The sequence below is a fragment of the Balaenoptera physalus genome, assembly GCF_965194825.1.
Source record: "Balaenoptera physalus genome assembly, chromosome: 15".
NCBI lineage: Eukaryota > Metazoa > Chordata > Mammalia > Artiodactyla > Balaenopteridae > Balaenoptera > Balaenoptera physalus.
This window is the reverse complement of record NC_138894.1, coordinates 59,235,181-59,250,293: the sequence shown is the minus strand read 5'-3', so window position 1 is coordinate 59,250,293 and position 15,113 is coordinate 59,235,181. Positions and strand designations below refer to the sequence as shown.

At 49.0% G+C, this 15,113-nt stretch overlaps 1 long non-coding RNA gene across 1 annotated transcript; it reads left to right on the top strand.

Annotated features, from left to right (window-relative positions):
* Positions 1 to 901: 901 nt before the first annotated feature.
* LOC309643988 lies at positions 902 to 5,382 on the top strand. Its single transcript, XR_014254180.1, has 2 exons — positions 902 to 1,716; positions 3,167 to 5,382. It is a non-coding gene; the product is annotated as an uncharacterized lncRNA (long non-coding RNA).
* Positions 5,383 to 15,113: the final 9,731 nt, after the last annotated feature.

Here is a 15,113-nt window from a genome sequence, read left to right as displayed (position 1 = left end):
AGACACTCACTCCAGATGGATGCTTCAAAGACAAAGGGGCCCTGGGTCCTGGCGAGGGGATCCTGGGCTTTAGTGTTCAGCCAGGCCCAGCTGGACAGTGGCCAAGCCTATGAAGTCCAGGGGACAGTGGGGCTGTGAAAAGGTTGCCTGATGGGCTCTGATTTCACTGCTTGCCCATTCCCCAGCCTTGGAGCAGCTTGGCATCTGCATCAAGAAACCCAGCCAGGGCCCCATCTCAGATGCAGGTACAAGTGTGGGCCTTGGAGCCAGGCAGACCCGAATCTGAATCCTAAGCCCGCCACTCAGTAACTGTCAGACCCTGAAAAAGTGCTTCAATAGTTACATAACAATACCTGCCTCTGCGCACTGTACTGAAAATTATTATTAACAGCAACTATTTAATAGTAATGACAACTGATACGTATTGAGGGCATTTTATGTGCCACACACTAGACTAAGCATTTTACTATGCTCCCTGAGTTAATCTTCAATACAGCCCTCTGAAGTGTACTATTATTAGCTCCATTTTACCTATGAGGAAACGAAAGCGCAGAGAAGTTACTTGCTTGCCCAGACCATAGAGTTAGCAAGTGACAGATCAGCCTTTGAACCAAGGTCTGTGTGCACCCCCAGCCCACTGACATGTCTATAAGCAAAGTACTGAGCACGTAGAAGACACTCAAGAAATGGGAGTTCCAGTCCCTTCTTTTTCCCCTAAAAGCCCAGATTCCCACAGTGCCCTCCGGGACTTGCTTTTGGGCTTGCCTACACAGAGTTCTCTGGAAGTCAGGAGAAAGCTGGAGGTGGGGGGACGAGGGGGGATCTCTCATTCCAGGCTACCCTCCCCTCCCCTCCCACCCACCCCCACCCCCCGCTTCCTTATAGGGTTTGGCAAAAGCTGCTTCACTCAAGGCCTCTTGTGTTGCTGGAAACAATGCAAGTTTATTTTGGCACCGCAAAGAGAGCCCGATTCTCCCGCTCTGGATGGCTGTGTGGGAAGAGAACCCAGAGAATGTGGCCCAGACCCCGTCAGTTCCCGTTATCCTCCCAGCCGTCCATGGCACAGGCACAGCCATCACATGCAGCTTGGAGAAGGAAATGAGATAAGAGCTTTATTTCCACTTCATACAGATAAGATTTGCCCGCCCCTTCCATGCTCCCCCTCCAAAAAGAAGTCAAGCTGAGGGCACGGTGCTGCGGTTAAACGCCCACTCTTCTCCTATCCCGCTCTTATCTCAACCCTGTGGGCACTTCATCTGGCAGCGTCCTCACCGGGGCATCTGGCTACCTGTGCTGATTAAAGTCATCGACGCTCAGAGTTGCAGGGGATCGCCTGCTCCAAACCCCTAGCTGGCTTAGATTCACAGTCAGCCAGCACTTATCTGATGCCAATCCTGGGCCAAGCAAGGAGTACTTTTGCATCTGTGCGTTCATATTTCAGAATCCTTATACTGCCCTTTTTCAGAAAAGCCTTCTTTCCCCGTTTTCACAAAAGCGGAGCCTGTGGCTCAGGGAGGTGAAGCAGCTGGCTGAAGGCCATGGAGCGAGTAGGTCAGAGGTCGAACCAGGATGGGGTCTTCCAACTCTGACACCAGCCTCATCTGTCCCAGCCCAGGAGGCGTCCCTTCTGCAACCCCCTCAATGGAAGCTTCACCCAGGCTTTGCCTGAGCTCCTCTGGTGTTCCCTGAGAAAGCCTCATCTAAACGGTCTTTCAGGTGAGCTAAAATCTGCCTCCTTGTCACTTTCTCTCACGGGTCCCCAAAGTCCTAAATCTGACGCCAGGAAAAAAGGGGAAATCCAGATCTCTGCCCTTGGCCATACCCATTCTTCAGAGATGGGAAAATGGCTCCAGATGGTCCCTCATCCTGAACCAGGACTGGGCGTGGGTGGGGCTGGGAACGCTCCCAAGGAGACTGGCCGTCGGAACACTGGCTCTGTGGGCCTTCTCTGGCTTTCTCTTCTGACTGCCCCACCTGGCTCTGGGTGGGAGTTAGGGGAAGCTTGAAGTGAAAGGTGTAAGCAGGTGAGCCTGCCAGGCAGGTCCCAGGTGAGAGGAATGGATGGGGACTCCTGCCCTGGCCCAGAGAATCGGAAATGTTCAGCAACACCGAGGAAGGCACCGCCGAGTGGGCTGTGACCCATGGTGGGGGGAGAGCCCTCGGGCCCTAGAGGGCACACACTCCACACCCCACACGCCCAGCTTGGCCCAGGGCCAGGGAGGGGAGGTGCTGATCTGCCAGCAGTAATGGCCCGGCTGACGGCTTTCAGAGCTCGTTGAAGGAGGCTGGTAGGGCAAGCTTCATCTTGGTTTACAGATGTGGAAGACGAGCCCCAGAGAACTCAAGATGCCTTCCCAAGGCCACACAGCCAGTGAGGGGCAGAGTGAGGCCCGAATGCAGGACCTCGAGCTCCTTTTCTGCTCTGCTGTGCCCCCCTCTTCCTCTGTCGACTCTAGGAAGACGGGTCCAGGCACAGCCGCAAAGACGCAGGTGGGAATAAGTAAGCTCGATCAAAGGACAGTGAGGAAAGGGACAGATGGACTGATTTGGTTGATTGAATCAGTAAGACCTCATCTTCCTGAGCGCCCCCAGCCCAGGCCAGCCCCACTCGGTCCACCCTCTCTACTGCCTCTCCGCTCTGAATAGGAGACCAGATCTGTGCTTGCAGTTTCTGCCAGGGCGAGGCTGAAACACTTATGGTTCCTATTTAAAGCCATACCTCATTCCTCATTTCAGCACCAACCAACAATTAAACCTGATTCAATCAATTTAAACTGGGCCTCACAATTGGCCTGTCCCTGGCTATTTAAAACCCTCTCCTGGCCTCTGAGGCCCTGAGGAACCGGGACTGTTTGTCCTGCCAAGAGCAAAGCTCTGCCTGCCTCGTTCCGGATACGTATCCAGATCTGGACGCATGTAGCGTGCACGACCTGCTCTAGCGGCTGGGGCCCCTGCGGCCGTGTGCCCCCTATGGCCTTCTGTTGGGGCTGTCTTTGCCAGCCCAGGCCTGGACTGGCTCTCTGGTGGGGCTCAGGGATGGCTTCTGGGAGGGGTCAGAGATACCGGGGAAGGCAGGAGGGGGAAGCCAAGAAAGGCAGGAGCCCACTAAAGAGGTCATATGAGCCCCAAGTGCACACACTTCTGGTTCTTTGTTGGTTTTATTCAGGCCCTGAGCAAATGTGGCCACCTGGGGAGTGATGAGAACATCATAACCTGGATTTGAATCCTGACCTGGCAATCTACTACCCAGTCCTGTGACCTTGGCTGGGTCTCTTGGGCATTCTCAGCATCACCATCCTCACCAGTGTAATGGGAATTCCAAAAATCTCTCCCAAACCATCTGCCTGGGTTGCTAAGAGATCCCCCACATCTGACCATCCTGGTAAAAGCACTTGGAAAATGAGAAGTTCTATGGCATGGAAGTTACGAGTAAAGCAAGCTTGAGCTTGTACTGGGTCTGGTGATGTGAGGGCGGCATGGTGGATTCCAGCACATGGTCATAAGAGTGATGCCTGGTGTTCACATTGCGCTCTGGGGCTGTAGGAACACACACGGATCACCAAGTGCGGTTGATGACCCTTCCAGGCTGAGGACTCAGTCCAGAATGGTGTAGTCAAGGAGGTCTTCTGGGAGGCAGTGGGCTGGAGCTGAGTTTTGAAGGCTGAGCAAGACTGGAATAAACTGAGAGTGGGAGGGAAGCTAAACTAGGTAGAGAGCCACTGAGAGCTGGCAAAGAACTTCCCCGGCCATCTCCCATTTAATCTTCATGATCACCCCCATTTTAAATGACTGGCCACTGAGAGATTTGGGCAGCCAGATACTGGCTTGGAACTCCTGACACCAATTGCCTGGTGCACTCTACCCCACTCTGCCCCATCCGGAGAGCAGAGAACACCAGAGATAAGACAGGGGAAATCCAGGAGAGTGGGAAGGCGGAAGGTCTCCCAGCAGGGCTCTTCCCTCTGGGATTCCTAACGCATATCCTTCTCAAAGGAAGAAAATGCACGGAAGACGCCATTTGGAGGCTGAGAGATCATGGGAGAAATTGAGGAGGGGGTGCTCTGTCAGGGGAGGAGAATGGGGTAGTGACAGCCGTCCCCGTCAGTGTGGGGAGCCTGAGCCGCCCTGACAGGGGAGAAGGGCCTTTCAGGTCCCCAAGTGCTGGTGTGTGGGAGGAAACAATAGTCTCTTCTCTGAGGCCCCTGAGACAAGGAGGAGTGAGATCACATCTGGGGAGGGAGGGGGCAGGGACACAGGATGTGAACGAGCTCCGGGGGGAGGCGGGCCTTGAGAGCAGCAGCCTCCCTCCCTGAAGTCCTCCACAGCCTCTGTCCCAGTCTTCCTCCCTCCTCCAGGTTCCTGGGCCATAGTCAGGACTACCTGACCCTTCTAGGATTCTTCAAGGGTCTCGCAGACCCAACTAGACTGTCAGTCCCTCAATGGCAGCTCCACAGCCGCACACATGTTAAGAGCTCAGGGCCTGGCATAGGGCAGCGCCTTCGTGGGCGGGTGAGGCTCCAGTCCTGCCACTTATCAGCTGTGTGATTTTAAGCCTGTCCCTTAACCTCCTTGAGATTCTCTTGTGCAATGAAGGTAAAAATAGGACCTATCTCACAAGGTCACAGTGAAAATTAAATGAGCTAATCAGAGTACGCGCTTACCAAAAATACCTTCATTTGGTGTACCTCAGGGCAGCTAGCACAGACTCAGTATTTAGTAGTATATAACTTGACAATTAGTTGATTAGCTACAGCACTGAGGACTGGGATCGGATAGGAGGGAAAGCTCTCTGACATGGACCCATGATTCCAAATGCAGGACGGAGGTTATCTGGGGAATTTCCTTCCTTTGAGGCCTCAGGAACATGGCAGTCCCCAAGTCAGTCTGCCCTGAGCGTCTCACACCCCCATATCCTGGGCAAATCAGGAGCCCCTAGACTCTCCCTGGGATCTTCCCGGGGAGTCTTGGCCCCTGCCTCTTGATTGGGGTGGGACAGGGACTCAGGGACAGAGCCGCCCTCCTCTGGTTGAAGCTTAGCAGGCAAGCACGGGGATGCTGGCTTCCTGGGAGGGGGGACAAGGGGAAGAGAAAGGAACCCCTAATCCAAGATTGTGCAGAGGCTGTGTGAAGATTAAGAGGTCATACATCAGTCTCTAAACCAAGGCCTCTGAAATTTTCTGTAAATGACCAATTTTGAAAAACTCCAATCAGTCACAGACCAGTGCTTTTATAAAGTACAACAAACATGAATTACTAGAAAAAAATGATCACACAGTTGAATACTGTGGCAATATCAAATGGCTCTAAAAATGTGTGTTTAATCTCAATTTCCGGACTTAGCAGCAGCTGGTGACAAATGGTTTATACCAGACAACCACCACACTACACTTGGTGCAGACACTCCATGAACGGTCATTTCCCTCTTTTCCTTCATGCAGTCTTACCACCTCCTTGACTGGATGGGCAAAGGGGTTCTGAGAGCCGCTCACCGTGTGTTCAGAAACCACCATCTCCCCCGGCTTCCCCTGGTCCTCAGCTATGGCCATATAGCCTCTGTTTTTCTGGGACAGTCCTAACTATATATATCCTGTCTCGTGGAAATGTGTTCTGACTTTTTTTGATGTCTGCCATACAATAGACATGTTCCCGAAAGGATGAGCATAAATTCTGTATTTATGCAAAGAAGGATGTGGAGAACTGGGTCCCAAGGCAGAAAGCCCTTCCCAGGGGTGAGTGTAGAAACAGAGTGTCCGTCTGTCAGGATATAGTGCAAAGGCTTCCCCTGGGAACTAGAAGAACAGCAGTTACTATTTTTTGAGCACCTAAAATATGCCAGACCCTGAGCTCCACCAGCAATCTATCTGTCTTTCCCAGAGATTCTACAAGGTAGACATTATTTTGTCTGACTTAACAGGTGACATCTCAACTCTGTGAGTTCCTAGAAGGAGCTATGTAGGTGCTTTACGGCAGCCTAGAGGGTTTCAAAACAGCCCCTCCCAGATGCTGATCCTGAAGGGACTTCTTAAAAATGCAGATTCTCCAGCCCCACACCCTAGGTTCTGACGCCAGAAGCCTGGGTGGCACCCACGATGTCCAAGTGATTCTGAGGATGGGCCGGCTCTGGCATCACTGTTCTCACTGCTGCTCAGGCCTGGAGGCAACCCAAGAGAGCCCATACAATGCAGTCCTCAAAAGTGAAGACATTTTGGGCCAAGATGGCAGAGTAGAAAGACCCTGAGCTCACCTCCTCTCACAAGCACACCGAAATCACAACTATCTGCAGAACAACCATCGATGAAAAAGACTGGAACCTACCAGAAAAGATCTTCTACAACTAAAGACATAAAGAAGGAACCACAATGAGACGGGTAGGAGGAGGGGTGGACTTGAGATACAGTCAAATCCCATGCTCCCTCCCCCACTCCTATGGGCAACCCACAAGCTGGGGAATATATTGCAGAGATTCTGAGACTGGAGGGAAAGTGGCAGGACACAAACGCTAGATAAATGAAGAGGGGGAGCAGCTGCTGGGATGCAATAAAGACTGGCTGGAACCAGCTGAGACAAAGGTGGCTTCAAGAACAGCCGGGTCATTGACTGTTAGCTCATTATACCTTCATTGTAATACTAAAAATCACTTCCCCTTATGCCATGACAGTTCTGAGACAGACCATAAAAGGCCAAAAAGTGGGCAGTGGCCCAATTCCTGGAAAATCCTCACACTTCAGACCCCTGTCTCATTGTGACATGCAAACCAAAAATGGGGGTGACTACAAGTGTCCCAAAGGACTCCCTGTTAGGATGCATGTTAGCTAACTGGGGTAAATTTAGACAGGATGGCTTAAGAAAAAAGAAATTTTCTTTTGCAACACTGCATGGCCCCAATACAAACTAGGGGACCAAGAGATCTGGCCAGAAAATGGGTTATTGAATTAAAATACCATCTTGCAACTGGACCTATTTTGCAAAAGGGAAGGTAAATGAGGGGAAGTCCCATATGTCCAAATGTTCATGACCCTATTCTAAGATCCAGATCTAAAAAACTCTTGCTGAATGTGCCTGGCTCACACCCCTTCAAAGTGCCTTCTTCCCCCACAGGAGCCCAGTGTTTTAGATGATCCCCTTATGAGTTCACCTCCTTGAGGTCCACAACCAGGAACTCCTACCACCCCCCCAATGCTGAGGAAGGACAGTCTTCTGGAGTCTACCCCTAGTGCCGCATCTGGGCTGCTGGAAACCCCACCACCTTATCCAGCCCTGTCCTATAACCTCTGTTACCAGTGCCATACTACACGAAACAGGGTTACCTACCAGCCTCCTACTATCAAACTCTGTCCCTTAAGGGAAGTGCCAGAAACAATCAAAGTCCACGTCCCTTTTCCTATGGGTGACCTAACTACTTGCAAAGAGAGACCTGGACATTTTTCTGAGGACCCCAGTCGGTTCGTGGAAGAATTCACCACGCTGACAATGTCTTAAGAACTTCCTTGGGGGACCTACAGGTTCTCCTGTTTACCTGCTGCACCTCTGAAGAGAAAAGCCAGATCCCTGTTGCAGCCCAGGCACATGCTGATGAACTGGCAGCCCCAAATCAAGGACATATAACGTACCTTACAGGAGGGGATGCAATCCCCAACCAGGATCCCCACTGGGACTACCAACAGGAAGGGAGAGGGCTTGAACACAAGAACCACATGATAAATTGCCTGACAGAAGGGATGAAAAGGTGTGTTGTTAAGCCTGTTAATTATGATGAAGTCAGAGAATTAACACAGAGAAAAGATGAGAATCCAGCCCTCCTCCAGGGCCGTCTGATGGAAGCCTTTAGAGAGTATACCAATATTAATCCTGACACCCCCGAAAGGCAAGTCCTAGTAAATACCCATTTTATCACTCAATCTGTCCCAGACATAAGGAGAAAATTACAGAAGGCAGCTAGGGGACCCTAAACCCCCATGAATCAGCTCATGAACTTCACCTTTGGAGTACTTAACAATAGAGATAGGGTTGAGGAAGCAAAAAGGATTCAGGGACAACAACAAAAGGCACAATTATTGGTGGCAGGATTGCCCCTGCACCGCCAGGGTTACCCTCCCTTGTAAAAGCCCATGGCAGGGGCAGGATCTGGAAAATCTGGATCACAGCCACTGCCTCACCCAGAAGGGTCCTGTTTTAAATGCAGCCAGGAGGGCCACTGGAAGGACGAATGCCCTCTGTATGGGAAAAGTCCACCGAGACCCTGCCTGATAGGCAAACGAGAGGACCACTGGAAGCGGGACCGCCCCCAGTCCTGAAGAGGAACTGGGGCTCCCAAACCGATGATGGCCAAGAGGACTGAAGAGTTATGGGGCCCGGGACCCTCTTTGGCTCCCAAAGGACACCCGGTCATTTCCCTGAAGGAGCCTCAGGTAACCCTTGATGTGGCAGGTAGGAAAGTTACTTCCTCCCCATCCTGTATAGTAATGGGGATCGATGGACAGCCCAAAGCCAAACAATTCACAACCCACCCTCAGCTGCTTATTAGGAAGTTTTACCTTTGCACATCAGTTCCTGCTCATGCCTGAGTGCCCCGTCCCCTTGTTGGGAAGGGATTTGCTCACTAAATTCCATACAATAGTTCAATTCTGAGACCCTCTCAGAGAAGACACCCACCAGGAGAAACAATTGCTCTTGGACATGGACGCCTGCCTCAGTCACAAGTCAGAGGAGGTCTCCCCTCTACCCCATATTGTTTCTCAAGTAAACCCCTCTGCCTGGGACACTGAAGTTCCTGGCAAAGCTACTAATGTGCCCCCAGTTCAGATTTCATTAAAACCCAATGCTGATGACCTGTGGAAAAAACAGTACCCCTTGAGGCCCAAGGCCCAGTGAGGTATCCAGCCTTTAATAACCAAGTTTTTAAAACATGGGCTGTTACTACCCTGCCAATCTCTGTGTAATACCCCCATTCTGCCCATACAAAGGGAAAGTGGAGAATACAGGTTTGCTCAAGACCTGAGGGCAGTTAATGAGGCAGTGATCTCAGTTCACCCAATGGTCCCTAATCCATACACCATACTGACCTAGGTTCCAGAAAATGCAAACTGGTTCACAGTGAGAGACCTAAAGGACGCCTTCTTTTGCATTCACCTGCAGCCAGACTCCCAATATCTCTTTGCCTTTGAGTGGACAGATCCAGACACTCATAACACTTCCCAGCTAACCCACACTGTGCTGCCCCAGGGCTTCGGGGGTAGCCGCCACCTGTTTGGAAATGCACTAGCAAAGGAATTAAGAGAATTACAGTTGGTGAATGGGTCTCTCCTACAGCATGTGGATGACCTCCTAATTTCCAGTCCCACTAGGGAAGACAGATAAAAACATCATTCAGGGACTTCTCTGGTGGCACAGTGGTTAAGAATCCGCCTGCCAGTGCAGGGGACACGGGTTCAAGCCCTGGTCCAGGAAGATCCCACATGCCGTGGAGCAACTAAGCCCGTGCACCACAACTACTGAGCCTGTGCTCTAGAGCCTGCAAGCCACAACTACTGAGCTCGTGTGCCACAACTACTGAAGCCTGCGTGCCTAGAACCCATGCTCCACAACGAGAAGCCATTGCAATGAGAAGCCCGCACACTGCAACGAAGAATAGCCCCTGCTCACCGCAACTAGAAAAAGCCCGTGCGCAGCAATGAAGACCCAATGCAGCTAAAAATAAATAAATAAAATATAAATGCATTTGTTAAAAAAAAACCATCATTCAGATCCTTAGCTTCCTAGGGGAACGAGAATACTGAGTCTCTCCTCACAAGGCCCAGATTCCACCCAACAAGTTAAGTACCTGGGATACATGCTCAACCCTGGGACAAGGACTCTAGCCCAGGACCAAAAGGAAGCCTTATGACCCCTCAACTCTCCCAGACTAAGAGGCACCTGAGGGCCTTTTTGGGGATGGCAGGATTTTGCAGGATCTGGATACCTGGATTTGGGCTCATAGCAAAGCCTCTCTATGAGGCCCTAAAAGGAGGTAAACACAAACCCCTCAACTGGGATGAAAACTGCCAACAGGTGTTCCTAGCTCTAAAATAAAAATTAGGGACTGCCCCTGTGTTAGGTCTCCCAAACTTAGAAAAACCCTTTACCCTCTATATAGCTGAGAGACAAGGGTAGCCCTAGGTGCCCTCACCCAAAAACTCGGGGACCTCCCTAGACCAATAGCTTATTTCTCAAAACAACTTGATCAGGTAGCCACTGGACGGCCAGGATGTCTTAGGGCAGTGGCTACCACTGTTCTGCTAGTAGAAGAAGCCAACATGTTCACCCTGGGACAATCACTGGAAGTGCTACCTCACCAGGCACAAGGAGTCCTAGAAGCAAAAGGACACCAGTGGCTGGCAGATGGATGACTCCTTAAATACCAAGGCCTCCTGCAAATCAGAACTACAATGAGGTATCACCTCACACCAGTCAGAATGGCCATCATTAAAAAGCCTACAAATAATAAATGCTGGAGAGAGTGTTGAGAAAAGGGAATCCTCCTACACTGTTGGTAGGAATGTAAATTGGTGCAGCCCCTATAGAGAACAGTATGGAGGTTCCTTAAAAAACTCAAAATAGAGTTGCCATATGATCCAGCAATCCCACTCCCGGGGCATATATCTGGAGAAAACTACAATTCAAAAAGATACATGCACCCCTATGTTCATAGCAGCACTACTTACAATAGCTAAGACTTGGAAGCAACCTAAATGTCCATCAACAGATGAACAAATGAAGAAGATGTGGCATACATACACAATGGAATACTACTCAGCCATAAAAAAGAATGAAATAATGCCATTTTCAGCAACATGGATGGACCTAGAGATTATCATATTAAGTCAGACAAAGACAAATATGATATCCCTTATATGTGAAATCTAAAATACAATACATATGAACTTATTTATAAAACAGACTCACAGACATAGAAAACAAACTTATGGTTACCAAAGGGGAAAGGCAGGGGGCATGGGGGGGGGCATAAATTAGGAGTTTGGGATTAGCAGATACAAACTACTGTATATAAAATAGACAAACAACAAGGTCCTACTGTTGTTAGCACAGGGAACTATATTCAATATCTTATAATAGATCATAATGGAAAAGAATATGAAAAAGAATATACATGTATAAAATGACTATACATATGAATCACTTTGCTGTACACCAGAAACTAACACAACATTGTAAATCAACTATACTTCAATAAAAAATAAATAAACAAATAAACAAACCAAGCCCTCCTACTTGACACCCCATGCCTAACTTTTTTTAAAATTTATTTATTTATCTTTGGCTGCACTGGGTCTTTGTTGCTGCGCGCGGGCTTTCTCTAGTTGCAGCGAGTGGGGGCTACTCTTCGTTGCAGTGCGCGGGCTTCTCATTGCAGTGGCTTCTCTTGTTGTGGAGCACAGGCTCTAGGTGCGCGGGCTTCAGTAGTTGCAGCATGCAGGCTCAGTAGCTGTAGCTCGTGGGCCCTAGAGCGCAGGCTCAGTAGTTGTGGCACACGGGCTTAGTTGCCCCACGGCATATGGGATCTTCCCAGACCAAGGCTTGAACCCGTGTCCCCTGCACTGGCTGGCGGATTCTTAACACTGTGCCACCAGGGAAGCCCCCCACGTATAACTCTTAAGGTTTGCCAAGTCCTGAACCCAGCTACTCTAATGCCAAACACCCTACCCCAAGGGTTCTTGTTCACTCCTGTGTGGAGACTACTGAACAAGTTTACTAAGTAGGCCCGACCTCAAGGATGAGCCCCTGACCAATTCCAACACAGAATGGTTTACCAATGGAAGCAGTTTCATACATGAAAGGGTTAGAAAGGCCAGCAATGTCATAGTCAGCCTGTGGACAACTGTTGAGTCTGGAGCTCTACCCTCTCACACTTGCATCCAAAAGATGGAGTTGATTGCCTTGACCAGAGCACTCCAACTAGGAAGGGATTAAGAATCAATATAGGGGCTTCCCTGGTGGCGCAGTGGTTGAGAATCTGCCTGCCAATGCAGGGAACACGGGTTCGAGCCCTGGTCTGGGAAGATCCCACATGCCGCGGAGCAACTAGGCCCGTGAACCACAACTACTGAGCCTGCACGTCTGGAGCCTGTGCTCCGCAACAAGAGAGGCCGCAATAGTGAGAGGCCCGCGCACCGCGACGAAGAGTGGCCCCCGCTTGCCGCAACTAGAGAAAGCCCTCACACAGAAACAAAGACCCAACACAGCCAAAAATTAATTAATTAATTAATTTTTTAAAAAAAGAATCAATATAAATACTGATTCCAAGTATGGATTCCTAGTGCTATATGCCCATGCTGCCATATGGAAAGAAAGGGGACTACTAATAGCAAAAGGGTCTCCTATAAAACACCAGGCAGAAATTCTAGAACTCCTAAAAGAGGTCCAGCTTCCTAAGGAGGTTGCAGTCATTCACTGCAGGGGTCACCAAAGGAGCCACACCTCCCTGTTAAGGGGAAATGTCCTGGCCGACAAGGCCACAAAGACTGCAGCCCAAGAACACCCAATCCTACAAGCTGTAGCTCTCAGACCCGACAGTCCACCCTTCCCAATGGTGCCATCTTATACACCTGAAGAAACTAAGTGGGCTAAATATAGGGGACTGAGAAGAGACCTCTCAGGGTGGCTGACAGAAGATAACAAGCTTCTCATTCCTGGGGCCAAGCAATGGAAAATAATTAAGCACTTCCATGAATCCTCCCACTTAGGATGGGACTTCATATTCAAACTAGTACTCAGGTGTTCCTGGGCAAGGGACTGTCCCTAACCGTTAAAAATGTCACCAGGGCTTGTGAGTTTTGTAAAAAGCCACTCCAGAAAGCCACTCCATACCTCCACCCCCAACTCAGCCCGTATAACATCGGGGAACCTATCCAGGGAAAGATTGGCAAGTGGGCTTGACCCATATTCCCTCATGTAGGGGATGGAAATACCTATTGGTATTCATAGACACCTTTACAGGATGGTTAGAAGCTTTCCCTGCTAGAACTGAAAAGACAATAGAAGTATCCAAATTTCTGCTTATAGAGATAATTTCAAGATTCGGGTTACTAAAAAGCCTACAGAGTGATAACGGACCTTCCTTCACTGCCAAAGTGATCCAACAGCTTTCCTCAGCTTTGGGTATTAACTACCACCTCCACTCTTCCTGGAGGACCCAGTCCTCAGGCAAGGTAAAAAAAAGCAAGTCATGTTCTAAAAAGAACGCTTGCTAAGCTATGCCAAGAGTGTTCAGGAACCTGGATTTCCCTCCTGCCTGTAGCCCATCTATGGACCAGGATGTCCCCAAAGGGAATTTTGAAACTTAGCCCATTTGAAATGACCTATGGGAGGCCCTTTTTGACTTCAGATCTCTTGTTTGATGAGGACATCCCCAAGTTGGTTGCCCACATTGTTTAGCTTAAGCCAAGTTCAAAGGGCTCAAGAATATGGAAACGAAGTCCTGTTCACCCCCACGAAAGAAAGGTCGAGGTCTCCATCCAGTCAGGGGACTTTGTCCTACTAAAATCTTGGAAGGAAGAGTCCCCTGAGGACCAGCTACAATCACAATGGAAGGGACCATATCAAGGGTTACTAAGTATCCCAACTGCTGGCAAGCTATGGGGAGTTAACTAGCTGGGGTACCTCTGTCTAGAATGAAACCTGTATCTTATAAGTCCCAACAGGAACCAGAAGAGACCTACTCCTGCGAGCCAGTGGAAGACCTCAGATATCTGTTCAAGAGGACAGATAAGTGACTTCACGTGGCTGTCATGTGGCTTCACGTGGGTTGGCCTAGCCATCCTTGTGTTTCTGAATATCATGCTCTTATTCTGCTGCTTTTCAGAACCCCCTCCCGCTGGTAAACATCTTCTTTGCCCCTGCTGGGTCTGAAAGAAAAAATATAGTAATATAGTGTCAAAAGCCATAATATTCCTATTAGGACTTCTGACGATGGTCTGGGCTCACGGGCAATGGGAAAATAATGCTTTAGTAAACATATATCTAAAATAGTCACCTGGGGAGAAAAACTAGTTAATTGTTGGGTCTGCCATAAAAATCCTGGCTTACAACAATTGTTACAGGTACAAACAGGTACATACCACAAGAGCTATACCACAGACTCACAGATTTCAAAAACAAACCTATGGTTACCAAAGGGGAAATGTAGGGGGGAGGGATAAATTAGGAGCTTGGGATGAACATACACACACTACTATATATAAACTAGATAACCAACATGGACCTACGGTATAGCACAGGGAACTCTACTCAATATTCTGTAATAACTTATATGGGTAAAGAATCTGAAAAAGAATGAATATATGTATAGCACTCACTTTGCTGTATACCTGAAACTAACACAACATTGTAAATCAACTATACGCTAATAAAATTTAAAAACAAACAAACAAAAACCAAGAGCTTTACCAATTCAAACACATGGAAACAACACCCTCACACACACACACACACACACACACACACACACACACACACACACACACACACACACCCCAATACGAGCTCGATGGGCAATACCCCCATCAGGCCTGATACCTTGCCTATGTTTAACTCTTTTTAAAAATGTGATTTATAACTTTTCCATTAATCATGGCTACTTTTGTTATCCAGAAAACCAGTCATGCTTCCAATGCCACTACACCTCTAATGGTTCTCTTGGCTATGGTGAGCCTGTTGGAATAATCCCTGGCCGCCAGATGGTAAGATCACCAAAATGTTCTGGAACCCAGACCCAAACTGCATTCCCATGAATGCCTCCATTCTGTGTGCTTATAATGAAGCTCAGGTCCAAGGTGCCTATGGGATAGGGAGGGAACGGACTAAAAATTGGGCTAAAAATTGATGGGATCTATGGAAGTGTTGGGTAAAACCCTCTTACACCACCATCTCATCCAAGCCGAGGGCATGGAATACTCCCAGACTTAACTATTTTGAACACACTAATGGGCCCTTGACTCGCCATTGTTTTCATAACTTGTCCCTTCCATGGATCCGATGGCTGCTTCCTTGCTAAATTCTTCTGTTCCCAGATCTCTTATTGCACCCTCAGGATATGTCTGGATATGTGGCACTCCCAC